This window comes from Enhydra lutris, unplaced genomic scaffold (genome assembly GCF_002288905.1).
Source record: "Enhydra lutris kenyoni isolate GAN:26980312 unplaced genomic scaffold, ASM228890v2 scaffoldscaffold11, whole genome shotgun sequence".
NCBI classification, from domain to species: domain Eukaryota; kingdom Metazoa; phylum Chordata; class Mammalia; order Carnivora; family Mustelidae; genus Enhydra; species Enhydra lutris.
In genome coordinates, this window is record NW_019154095.1 from 15,046,622 (window position 1) to 15,056,536 (window position 9,915).

Consider the following 9,915-nt stretch of genomic DNA (forward strand, 5'->3'; position numbering starts at 1 on the left):
GGAACCGAGGATTGTCTTAACAGTTCAAGGGGCCAGAAATGTTCAGGATGTTTGAGGTTGATCGCCAAAGGAATGGCACATGCAGTGTTGCTTCTAAAGGAATCCAGAGCGTTTTGGTATCTTAGGCTGAAGAGATCAAGGTCGGGTTTGTCTGGGGGAGGTGGGGGGTGGGGGAGGGCCGTGCAGTTTTCACCGGATGACCAGACCACATCACCAAAATGACCACTCAAATCTGCTTTCCATCAGTCCTGTTAGGTTCAGTCCTTTTCCCCATACTTCTCCTCATGTCCTAATCCTGTACCACACCTAACATGGCAGCCACTTGTGGCCACCGCACCCTCGAAATGCAGCCAGGCTGAATTTAGATGTGCTCTAGGCACAAAAGACACACTGGATCTCAAAGATTCTGTACGAAAAAGGAACATAAATGACCTCATCAGTATTTTCATATGAATCACATGTTGAAATGATAATATTTTGGACATGCTGAGCTATATTAAATAGTAAAACTAATTTTTCCACTTTCTTTTACTTTCCTAACATGGCTACTAGAAAATTAAAAATTATGCCTGCAGCTCATGTTTCATTTGTATGGGACAGTGTTTTGTTTTGTTTTTAAAGCTACGCTTTGGTACTCTGCCTCTGCGCCTGGTTATATCCAATACTAGCTCATAACAATCCAAAAATGTCTCCAGGATCTACAAAGGGATGAAAACTATTCTAAACTTTTTTATGTTTTTTTTTTTTTTCAGATACAAGTCAGGGATCTGGAGGTTTCGGCAGTTGTGAGAAATCTTACGCCACACTCTGATGGAGTCGTACACTAAGTCATTCTCCAATAAAGGTTGTTGTGTGACAAATAGAACTCTGCCGGATTCCTCAGTGGTCCTGTGAGATACTCCATCCCGAGACCCAGGAACATGGGCAATACAGAGAATGTATAGGACACAAAGATAGGGCATGTCTGCATTCACTTCCCCTAGAAACATTTTATTCTTCACTGGGCCATGAGAATTCGATCTGCAGCCATTTGTCTAAATTAATTGCTCTGATCCAAGAGGATAATTGTACTCTTACCCGCTCCAGGGGGCCAACTGGTTACAGCTGGGACTAGGTTCCTGGGTTAAGTTCCCAGGGTGCCAGAAAGACCTGTCTCTAAGCATGGACATTTCAAATGGAATGAAGCCCAGATCTTAGGAATACTCCTAGAAAAAGCCTGACATTCCAAAAGGTTAGGATGAGAACCCTGAATCCTTTCCATCCACTCTCACAGGAGCGTAGCCCACATCCACGTTCCACCTGCTCTCACAGCATCATCTGAAGGTCTGGGAATGGCTGTCCATGGCCACAGCACCACTCTGGCTGTTGACCTGGCCATGATGATGGCTAAAGAAGTCTTTTCCCCTCACCCAGTGTCTTGTTTCTGCCGTATTCACGTACATAAAGGAGGTATCTGTGAAGTGCGATAACATTTGTGACCCCCCCCCCACACACACAGTTTTTGACAAAACATGTCCCACCCTCACCAAGGAGCCCTCAATCTCAGTGGCTTCAAGTACCAAGAACTGAAACTGGGACAAAGGCATCTCTCAGCATGAGGTAGGAAAGCCCAGCTTCTAGAGCCTGGCTCCATCCATCAGGGCAAACAGAGCTCAAGAATGGCCACATCCAAGGGTGCCTGGGGGGCTCAGTTGGTTAAGCCTCTGACTCTCCATTTCAGCTCAGGTCTTGATCTCAGGGTCATAAGTTCAAACCCTGCATTGGGCTCCATAATTGGGTGTGGAGGCCACTGGAGGAAAAAAAATAAATAAAAAATGGCCTTATCCACGTACAGCACCCTCCTCCGCAACGGCCCGATCTTAACCTTTATCAAGGTGAGGTCAGATGGCACACTTCAGAGTTGTCCTGAGAATACTTTCCCGGTTATAAAAGCAATTGTACTGCTATATTAATTTGGAAACTCCCAGTGTTTCAAGGGGAGAAAAAAAGCCAAGCACCCTTGATCCTACCATGCAAATAGTTTCTGCCAGTTATGTCTTTAATGATGTATACATGCATACACACACATTTGTAAAATAAAGTTAGGGTCACTGTTAAGTATCTCTTTTCCTCCACTCAACATACATCACAAGCACTTTTCCATCAATGTTTTTAAGCAAAAACGTGAATTTGATCAGCTATCTGTCCTCATCGTCTGGATGTGCCGGAATTCATTTACATGCATCCCCATTGTGGGTACTTAGACTGCTTCCAAACTTTCACTATAACAAAAGCTAATTCGATGAACATCCTCACAAAGAAATCCGTCCCATCTCTGGTTACTTCACATGAGTACATTCCTAGAAGTGGGATTATTGGAACAGAGAGTTTAACATTTTTAAGACTTTGAGAATGTAACATCAAACTGCATTCCAGAAGGTTTATTTCAACATACAATCCCAACTGCAACACGGAGTGCTTACTTTCACCATCGGTGACCTGCGGGACCCAGTGATGGCATTCGGGGCTCAGCCTTAACTTTGCCACCTGTTCTTTGGCGGGGACATGGAATCAACCCTTACTGCTTTCCTGATTCCTAGTCTCCTCCCACAACCTGACCCCAAATAAAAGAGCAGTGAGGAAGACCAGCATGGGTCTAAGAGAAGACCAGCATGGGTCTGAGAGAGCGATTCCAATATTTCCAAAAATTTGTATCACCATGTATCTTCCTTTTGGGGCCCATGGTTGCCTCCAAAGGCAATTCTGGACCGAGTCTGAGAGAGGCTGAGGCCTCCACTCGGGATATCAATTCCCCTAGCCACCACAGCCCCAGCACTCCTACCTCAAAAGGCTTCAGCCAAGCCTAAGAGACCCACAACCTCCTGTTCACTTGCCCAAAGTCGGCTGATGCCTAGCGATTTTCCCATCAGACTCTACGTCCCGCAGGATAAAAAGGCTTAATTCCAAAGTCAGACATGGGGGGGGGTAGTATTTCAACTTGACCTTGCATTCCTGTTAATTAACTACCAACTTGCTCCCTGCTGCCCTGAAATTCCTTCAGTGATACCTGTAATGAGACAGAAAATCTACCTGCCTGAGTCCCTCTTTTCTCTCTCTCCCATTCCAGAATTCAGGAGGTGCTATTCCGCCCTACACCTTATTCTGTTTTTTCATCATCTCCCCCTACAAAAGTGTCACCTTCCAAAGCCCACCCAGTCCTATCCCACCCATCCACGGACCCACTAACACCCCCTATCCAGGTGTTAGGGCGCTCTTCTCACCACTGTAATTCTCATCCGGTTTAATAATTCTAAGGTAAGGAGAACAAAAAAAGCTCTCTTCAAAAATAACACATTAGGTATTAGTTGGGGGGAAAAAAAAAGCAATTTGTATGCAGGCCCTTCTCAGTCAAAATGTCAACCTCATGAAATGATAAAGTCAGTAGGATTCTAAGATTATGGGGACAGGACAGTGTATTCTATCTATAAAGTATTTCTTTAGATACTACACAAAGCTGACATTTATCAGCTCAATAAGAACAAATTACACGAGAAGCTCATCCTTCCTTCCATCACACTGGGTGTGCGAGCATAGTAACAGATTGTTCAGTAGGCCTGAGAAGAAATTATTTATGAAAATTACACAGCAAGTACTTAACTCCCAAAAATATTGGTTTAATGAAAATTAGAACTTTATCACACAAAATCCTAAATTAAGATATTTTGGTAAATGACACCGGCCTTGCCCTTGAGATAAACATGCTCAGAATCCCTCATCAGAAAGAACCACATGAGCCTTGTTTCTCATAAAAAGGGGGACGATGCTCGAATCCACGATTTTCTCTTGTTTTCGGAGCTGAATACCACACTGATAAAGGGGGAAATGAGCTGTAACAGAAACAAACACAAAACAAACCCCTAACTTTGGATGGCCTTCCTAGACCAAGAGAACATACCCATAAAACAAAGCCCTTCTTGCCTCTTCAGAATGAAAATTCAAGGATCACAATCATGACACTAATATCACATTCATAGGACAAGCAAGGTTAACACAAGCAGGCCAGCGGAGAGTGACCATGGATTCCCTACTCAAAGCCCTGTCTAAAATGTGGCAAACGGGTCTGCATAGCACGGCCCAAGACAATACAAAAATAAACGATCAGGCCCTAAGAACAGACACCTGATTCAGTGGTTCTCTGCCTTTGCTCTGGCCCATGCATCTGAGGGACAGGGATCCAGGAGGCTCTGGTACATAAAAGGCTTGCTACAGGGGTGGGGGTAGTGGGTTCTTTGGGTGAAAGAATCAAGGAGAGGAAGGCACTGTAAACACTCTTAAGTCTAGAAGTTCCTTGTGGCTTCTGAAAGCCCCCTTTCCCCAGGTGATGTTGAGGCCATACCCCGTAGCAAACAGAACCATGCTGCCCCATTTTACAGATGTGAAAACTAAGGTGCCAAAAGGAGAAGTGATCGGGAGAGTTAATGAAAGGGAGCAAACTCAATTCCGGGCCTCTGGACACTTGAGTTCACTGCACCTGCTCTACACAGACCCTTGAACACAGCTGGTGGTCAACAAGTATTTAATAAACTAGTGACAGACGGTTACATGTGTGTTTTCATTCAATAAAATAACTGCCTGGGTTACTACAATGGTTCACATCCTGGGATCCCTGGATGAGTTCCCCAGCAGAACTCAATGTTCTTGCCACCAGCAGGGGTCCTGGGCTAGTTGCAGAACTCAGAAAGCCTACAGGGACTATGAGTTTTAGATCAACCAGATTTGAGGATGCTCCTCCTCGCGGGTCAATCAGGAGTTCTGCCTAGAAGTCTCATGCCATTCTCATAATAAACACAGGCCTCAAAGTCTTCCTAACTAAACACAATTTATTTCAGGCACAGTTTGCCAAAAGATGGAGCTGGTGAGGGGGAAAATCACTCAAAAAGGATGCTTGAAGGTAAAATGCCGGCAGCTAGGGAACTGCTGCCTGTAGCCCACAGGGCCTGACAGAGTCCCCAGGACAGGATAGGGCTTGGCATCAGGTGCCCCAGGGCTGGATTTGCTGTTGGTATATTATAGGTAATTTATCAATCTTCGTTGAAAAATCAAGATTTATTCAAACTTCCTCACTTCCGTTTCCAGCATCCACTTCCTTGAGTGCCATCCCTGAACCCTGCCTTGGGCAGACATTCTGCACCCAACAGCAATCACACTCAGGACAAAAGCAGGACACATCTGGGGCAAATGAGCAGAGGGCCCTGACCTCCTACCCCATATGAGAAGGACCTGGTGTCCCATACAGACAAAAAGAAGAACTGATTTTATTCTTAATAAAACTGACACTTCACAGCAATTTACATTCTGTTTATATATTACTTTATGTACTTTTAGATGTTATAGTTTATTAAAATATACTATGTTTATTATATTAAAATTTTCACATATGCAGTGTTGGGCATACAGTAAGCATTCAATAAGTTAAAGTTAACTGAATTCCCTTAAAGATGTTACAGCTAGGAGCGCCTGAGTGGCTCAGTGGGTTAAAGCCTCTGCCTTCGGCTGGGGTCGTGATCTCAGGGTCCTGGGCATAGGGCTCTCAGCTCAGGAGGGAGCCTGCTTCCTCCTCTCTCTCTGCCTGCCTCTCTGCCTGCTTGTGATCTGTCAAATAAATAAATAAAATCTTTAAAAAAAAAAAAAAGATGTTACAGCTAGATACTAAAATCAGCTAGGGGCATACCCACAATAAAGATAGTGAATTAGACAGTCTGAAGCAACTGTGAAGAAAATTCACACTAAAGCACCTTGAGCCTGAAAAGATGGAGAGAGAGAGAGAGAGAGAGAGAGAAAATACATTGGCATCACTGTTATTTCCATATCATTTGGTCTCCATGGATACCATGTAACTTCTCTTCTGACAGGAAAAAATTCACTGACAATATTATATTTCACTATTAAATTCTTTGATGCTTTACATAAAAAAGCTATGCTGTGTTAATTCCTCGCCATTATCCATATACTCTCAGAAGAAGTTAATCCTTTTTGCTGCAAAGTCTGTAAGAGAAAGTCACTGTTCAGTCCTGATTTCCTGGCTTTTTCCACATTAAAAATAATGACAGGATTCTGAAAGTTAATGCCTTACACATTTGTAGATTGCTGTAACTTATATAACCTTCTTTCAAACCCAGTATCTCATCTGTTCCCCAAAGCAACCCTATCAGATAGGCATTTAAGTATTATCATCACCTTCCACAGAACTAACCCCAAAAGGTAATCACCGGTTGTGTATTATCAGCTCACCAATTACAATACAATTTCCACAGAGGGTAAGGAAATTCTTCTCCTGTTCTGAGTTGAACCCGCAGAGCCTAGAACTGTGTCTGGTGCTTACTGAATATCCCAAGAATACTTATTAAATGAATAAATAAGGTCCTTCATCTGCTTTACTCCCTTTTTTGGTGTAAAGCACAAAACAGAACCATGTCCCAGATACCCCATTTAGAGTTCTGCTCTCTATCAAAAGGAAATTGAGCGAAAATGTTCTAGAAACAACAGAGCTCATATTTGATAATCATAAGAATAAAAGGACAGTGTCCCTGCAAACATGAAGCAATGGGTGCCCACCAAAAGTTAAAAATCCTACATCTCAAATGTTCCACTACTCCTTGTGAGGTTCACAGCCTTAACTCGCTTGGTTATATTCAACATCTGCCCAATAAAGGACTCCAGAAGGCAGAGGAATAGAAAAGTGAGGCCATGGTTCATAGAGCTGTTAGGACCTTAGGACAACCATTTCTTTGCCATAATTTGCTTCCAGTTTAACTAAAAACTCTAACTCTTGATTACCATGACATTTTTACAGGTAAGTCTGAAATATGCAAAATTATCTCCAACTTGTGAAGATCAAAAGAAAAAAGACAAGTCACTGAGAATGAAGCATATAAATGTTTAATATTAGGAAGCAATTACAAATCATCACAGAACAGAACTCCTGAATCCAAGAGGCCAAAATCTAACTTCTTACACAACAGGCTGCGTTATAAATTATAATCATTCACTAATTAGGAAATTCCGGACTTTGCCATCCATCAATCAATAGACGTTCCAAGGTTACCCCGCAGAAATGCCCGTTTAATTTCCAAATATTCCATCTCCGAAGTTTCCTTAGAAAAGATAAATTTTTCTAGGATTTTTTAGGTTTTTATTTCTACCCCCTTCCCCCTCCAAAAAAAGAAAAAAAGGAAAAAAAAGGAAGGACATGGCGTTGGGAAAATTAGAGAATTTTGAATCTGTGTGCACCCCGAAGTGAAACAGGGATCCCTTCCAGGTCCTGGTCTGGGAGCGCGCCTCTGCCTGACATCAAGACGACCCACCTTTCGAACTCAAGTCTGTCACCAGACCTCTGTCTGCACCTGCCCAGCGAGCACCAAAAAGTGCAGGCTCCTAAGTTCCAGTGCCATTTGCAATCGGTCTGAAAACTAGTAAATGACGGCAGGCTTGACAGCAGCCTTGGCGATTCCTGAAAATCCACAACAGGAAATGTAACTATCCTCCACCCTCCCAAGCCATTCATCAAAAGCAGACCAAGTCGCAGCAACAGAGAGGCCAGTGACACAAGGCAAACGCCAGCAGTTTTCCTCCTGGAGAAAGACTCTGCGTTTTCTTATTCCGCGACCAAGGACGGGGAGCCCTACCCACCCGCCGCACCGGAGGGAGGAAGCTGAAGAGGGACGGAGCGGCTAAAAAATGTCCCCAAGTTCCAAACACTCCACTAAGGGGTTGCATACGAGTGAACGCCGCCCCGCTCGTGTGCGGCCACCCCGACTGCCAGTCACAGGGGGCACATGTACAGCTGATGCCCCAGGCTTCTGCCTACACCCCCAGACCCGGGCGCGCGCCCGGAACACCGTCTCTGCGCCCAGCTCGGGCTGCCAGCCTCCTTCCCTTCTCCCCCTCTAACAGGGCAAGGGGGTAGGGCGGCAAACGTACCGAGACCTGGAGCCAAAGACAGATGCCGGCGCGTCCTGGCGAGGGGACGTAGTTACACCCAGAGGCCCCTGGAACTTGCAGCGGCTTCCCGAGCCCCTCTCGGGGGCCAGCCCCCAGGCCGGGGCACCGAGCGCTGCCGCAGGCGGGCGGGCGCCACGATTGGCCGCGGCGGGCAGCGCTCGGTGGGCGAGCCGGGCCGGCGAGGCGGAAAGGAAGTGGCGGCCACGGCTGTGCACCAACCACGTTCGGCCGGCGGGCGAATGCCACTCGGCGCCCAGAGCGGGGTCGGAGGGCGTGGGGCGGGCACTCGCGTCCCCACCCCACCGCTGCCCGCGCCCCTGGACCCCCAGGGGACGCCCGCCCCCACGCCTGCCAGCAGGGCGCCGCTCGGTCCCCGGAGGCTCCCCGCCCCCACCTCGCCCGCTCCGTAGCCGAGGCAGGTCAGGCCCAGCGCGCCAGGCCGGCCCGGGGGCGCCTGCGGGGACCCGGCGGCGCCCGGCGCTAGGCCGCGGCCGGGGCGGATGACCCCTCCGCGCGGCGCCCTCCCGGGACGCGCCGCCGGAGCCCCTCCCCGCGCGCCTGGACAAGTGCAGTGACAAAGCCCCCGGGCCAGGCCGGACGCTGGCCGGCGGGAAGGAGGACGCGGCGTCGCTCCGGAGCGGCGCTGGCGGCAGCGGCCCAGTTCCCAGGAAGCCGGGCGTGCCGGCCAGGCCCGGCGCCCAGACCGGCTCGGAGCCCGCCCGCCGCCTCCGGCCGCTGGCACCCGACGCCCGCGGCCGCTCCCCCAGTCCCGCGGGCCGGCGAGCCCTGGGACCGCTGCGGGGCGCCCCACCAAGTTTCCTTTGGCCGAGGCGCCAGGCGCCTCTCCTGGCCGGGGCGCGGGGCGCAGGCGGCGGGGCGGACGGCGGGCTCCTGCTTGTTTTCGCTGGGGCTGCCCAGAGAGAGGCGCCGCCGCCGGACACCGAGAAGGACCCGCTCCCCTCCTTCGGATCTGGTGGCGACCGCGTCTGTAAACACACACGCACGCAGACACATGCACACGACAATTTTGTTTTAAAAGGAGGCCCGACTCCGGCGGACCTGCACCCACACACACAACACCTGGGGCGCAGAATCACACAGAGCAGGTCTGTGTCCATGGAGCCACCTCTCCCCGTCTGCAAATCCAAAAGTGAAATTAAACCTCCACCAACCTCCTCCTCCTCCTCCTCCCTCTCTACCTCCTCCTCCTCCTCCTCCTTGCAGCCTCAGCAGCCCCAGTAGCAGCAGCAACAGCAGCAGAACCTGCTTCCCCTAAAATCAGATGATCCATAAGAGCTCCGACCGTTCTTCCAAAAATCGGTATTAATATTCATGAACCCCAGCATTTTCCGCCTGCAAAACACTGTGTCAAACCATCAGGACGCGCGCGCGCGCGCACACACACACACACACACACACACACACATCCCCTCCAGTCCTCACAAACATGCCCTCGAGAAAAACACACACGCACAGTCACAACTATTATTTGAAAAATGTTACCTCTCGGTGTGCTTTTTCACACTACCAATACAATTCCGCAAGGTTTAAGTGTTGCTAGGGTGTGTGAAATGGAAATGAAAGCCCGTCAGTTGAATAATCGCAGGAGCAAAACTAAAAGTTACTCCCCGGCTTGCCTGAGAACAGTCCAGATCGAAAGCAAAACAAGGAGAGGAAACTGCGAAGAGCTGAGGCTGGAAATCCCCCCACCCCCCGCCCTCCTCCCTGCCTGGCTCCCTCCCTCCCTCGCCTCCCCCCTCCACCCTCCTCCCTCCGCCCTTCCTCCCCAGTGTTTGTTTCAAGCTTGTGCAAGCGGGAGGTGGAGGCGGAGGGAGGGCGCGCGCGGCCAGGCCGGGAGGTGCGGAAGTTCGCCGCCGCCGCTCATTGGCGGGCCGCGCCGCTTTCATCATTTCTCGGAAAAGTCAATTTCATTTT

At 48.8% G+C, this 9,915-nt stretch overlaps 1 protein-coding gene across 3 annotated transcripts in view; it reads right to left on the reverse strand.

The window, feature by feature from the left end:
• The window catches only part of LOC111144413 (interferon regulatory factor 2), an 81,735-nt gene extending 72,048 nt beyond the window's left edge, over nt 1–9,687 (reverse strand). Inside the window, exon 1 of one of the 3 annotated variants that reach the window (XM_022498690.1) lies at nt 9,484–9,687. The gene's annotated coding sequence lies outside the window, so the exon portion shown is untranslated. Of the gene's footprint in view, nt 1–7,959; nt 8,249–9,060; nt 9,113–9,483 lie in introns of those variants that run through there. The other 2 variants (XM_022498691.1, XM_022498692.1) reach the window with 2 other exon arrangements.
• Nucleotides 9,688–9,915: the final 228 nt, after the last annotated feature.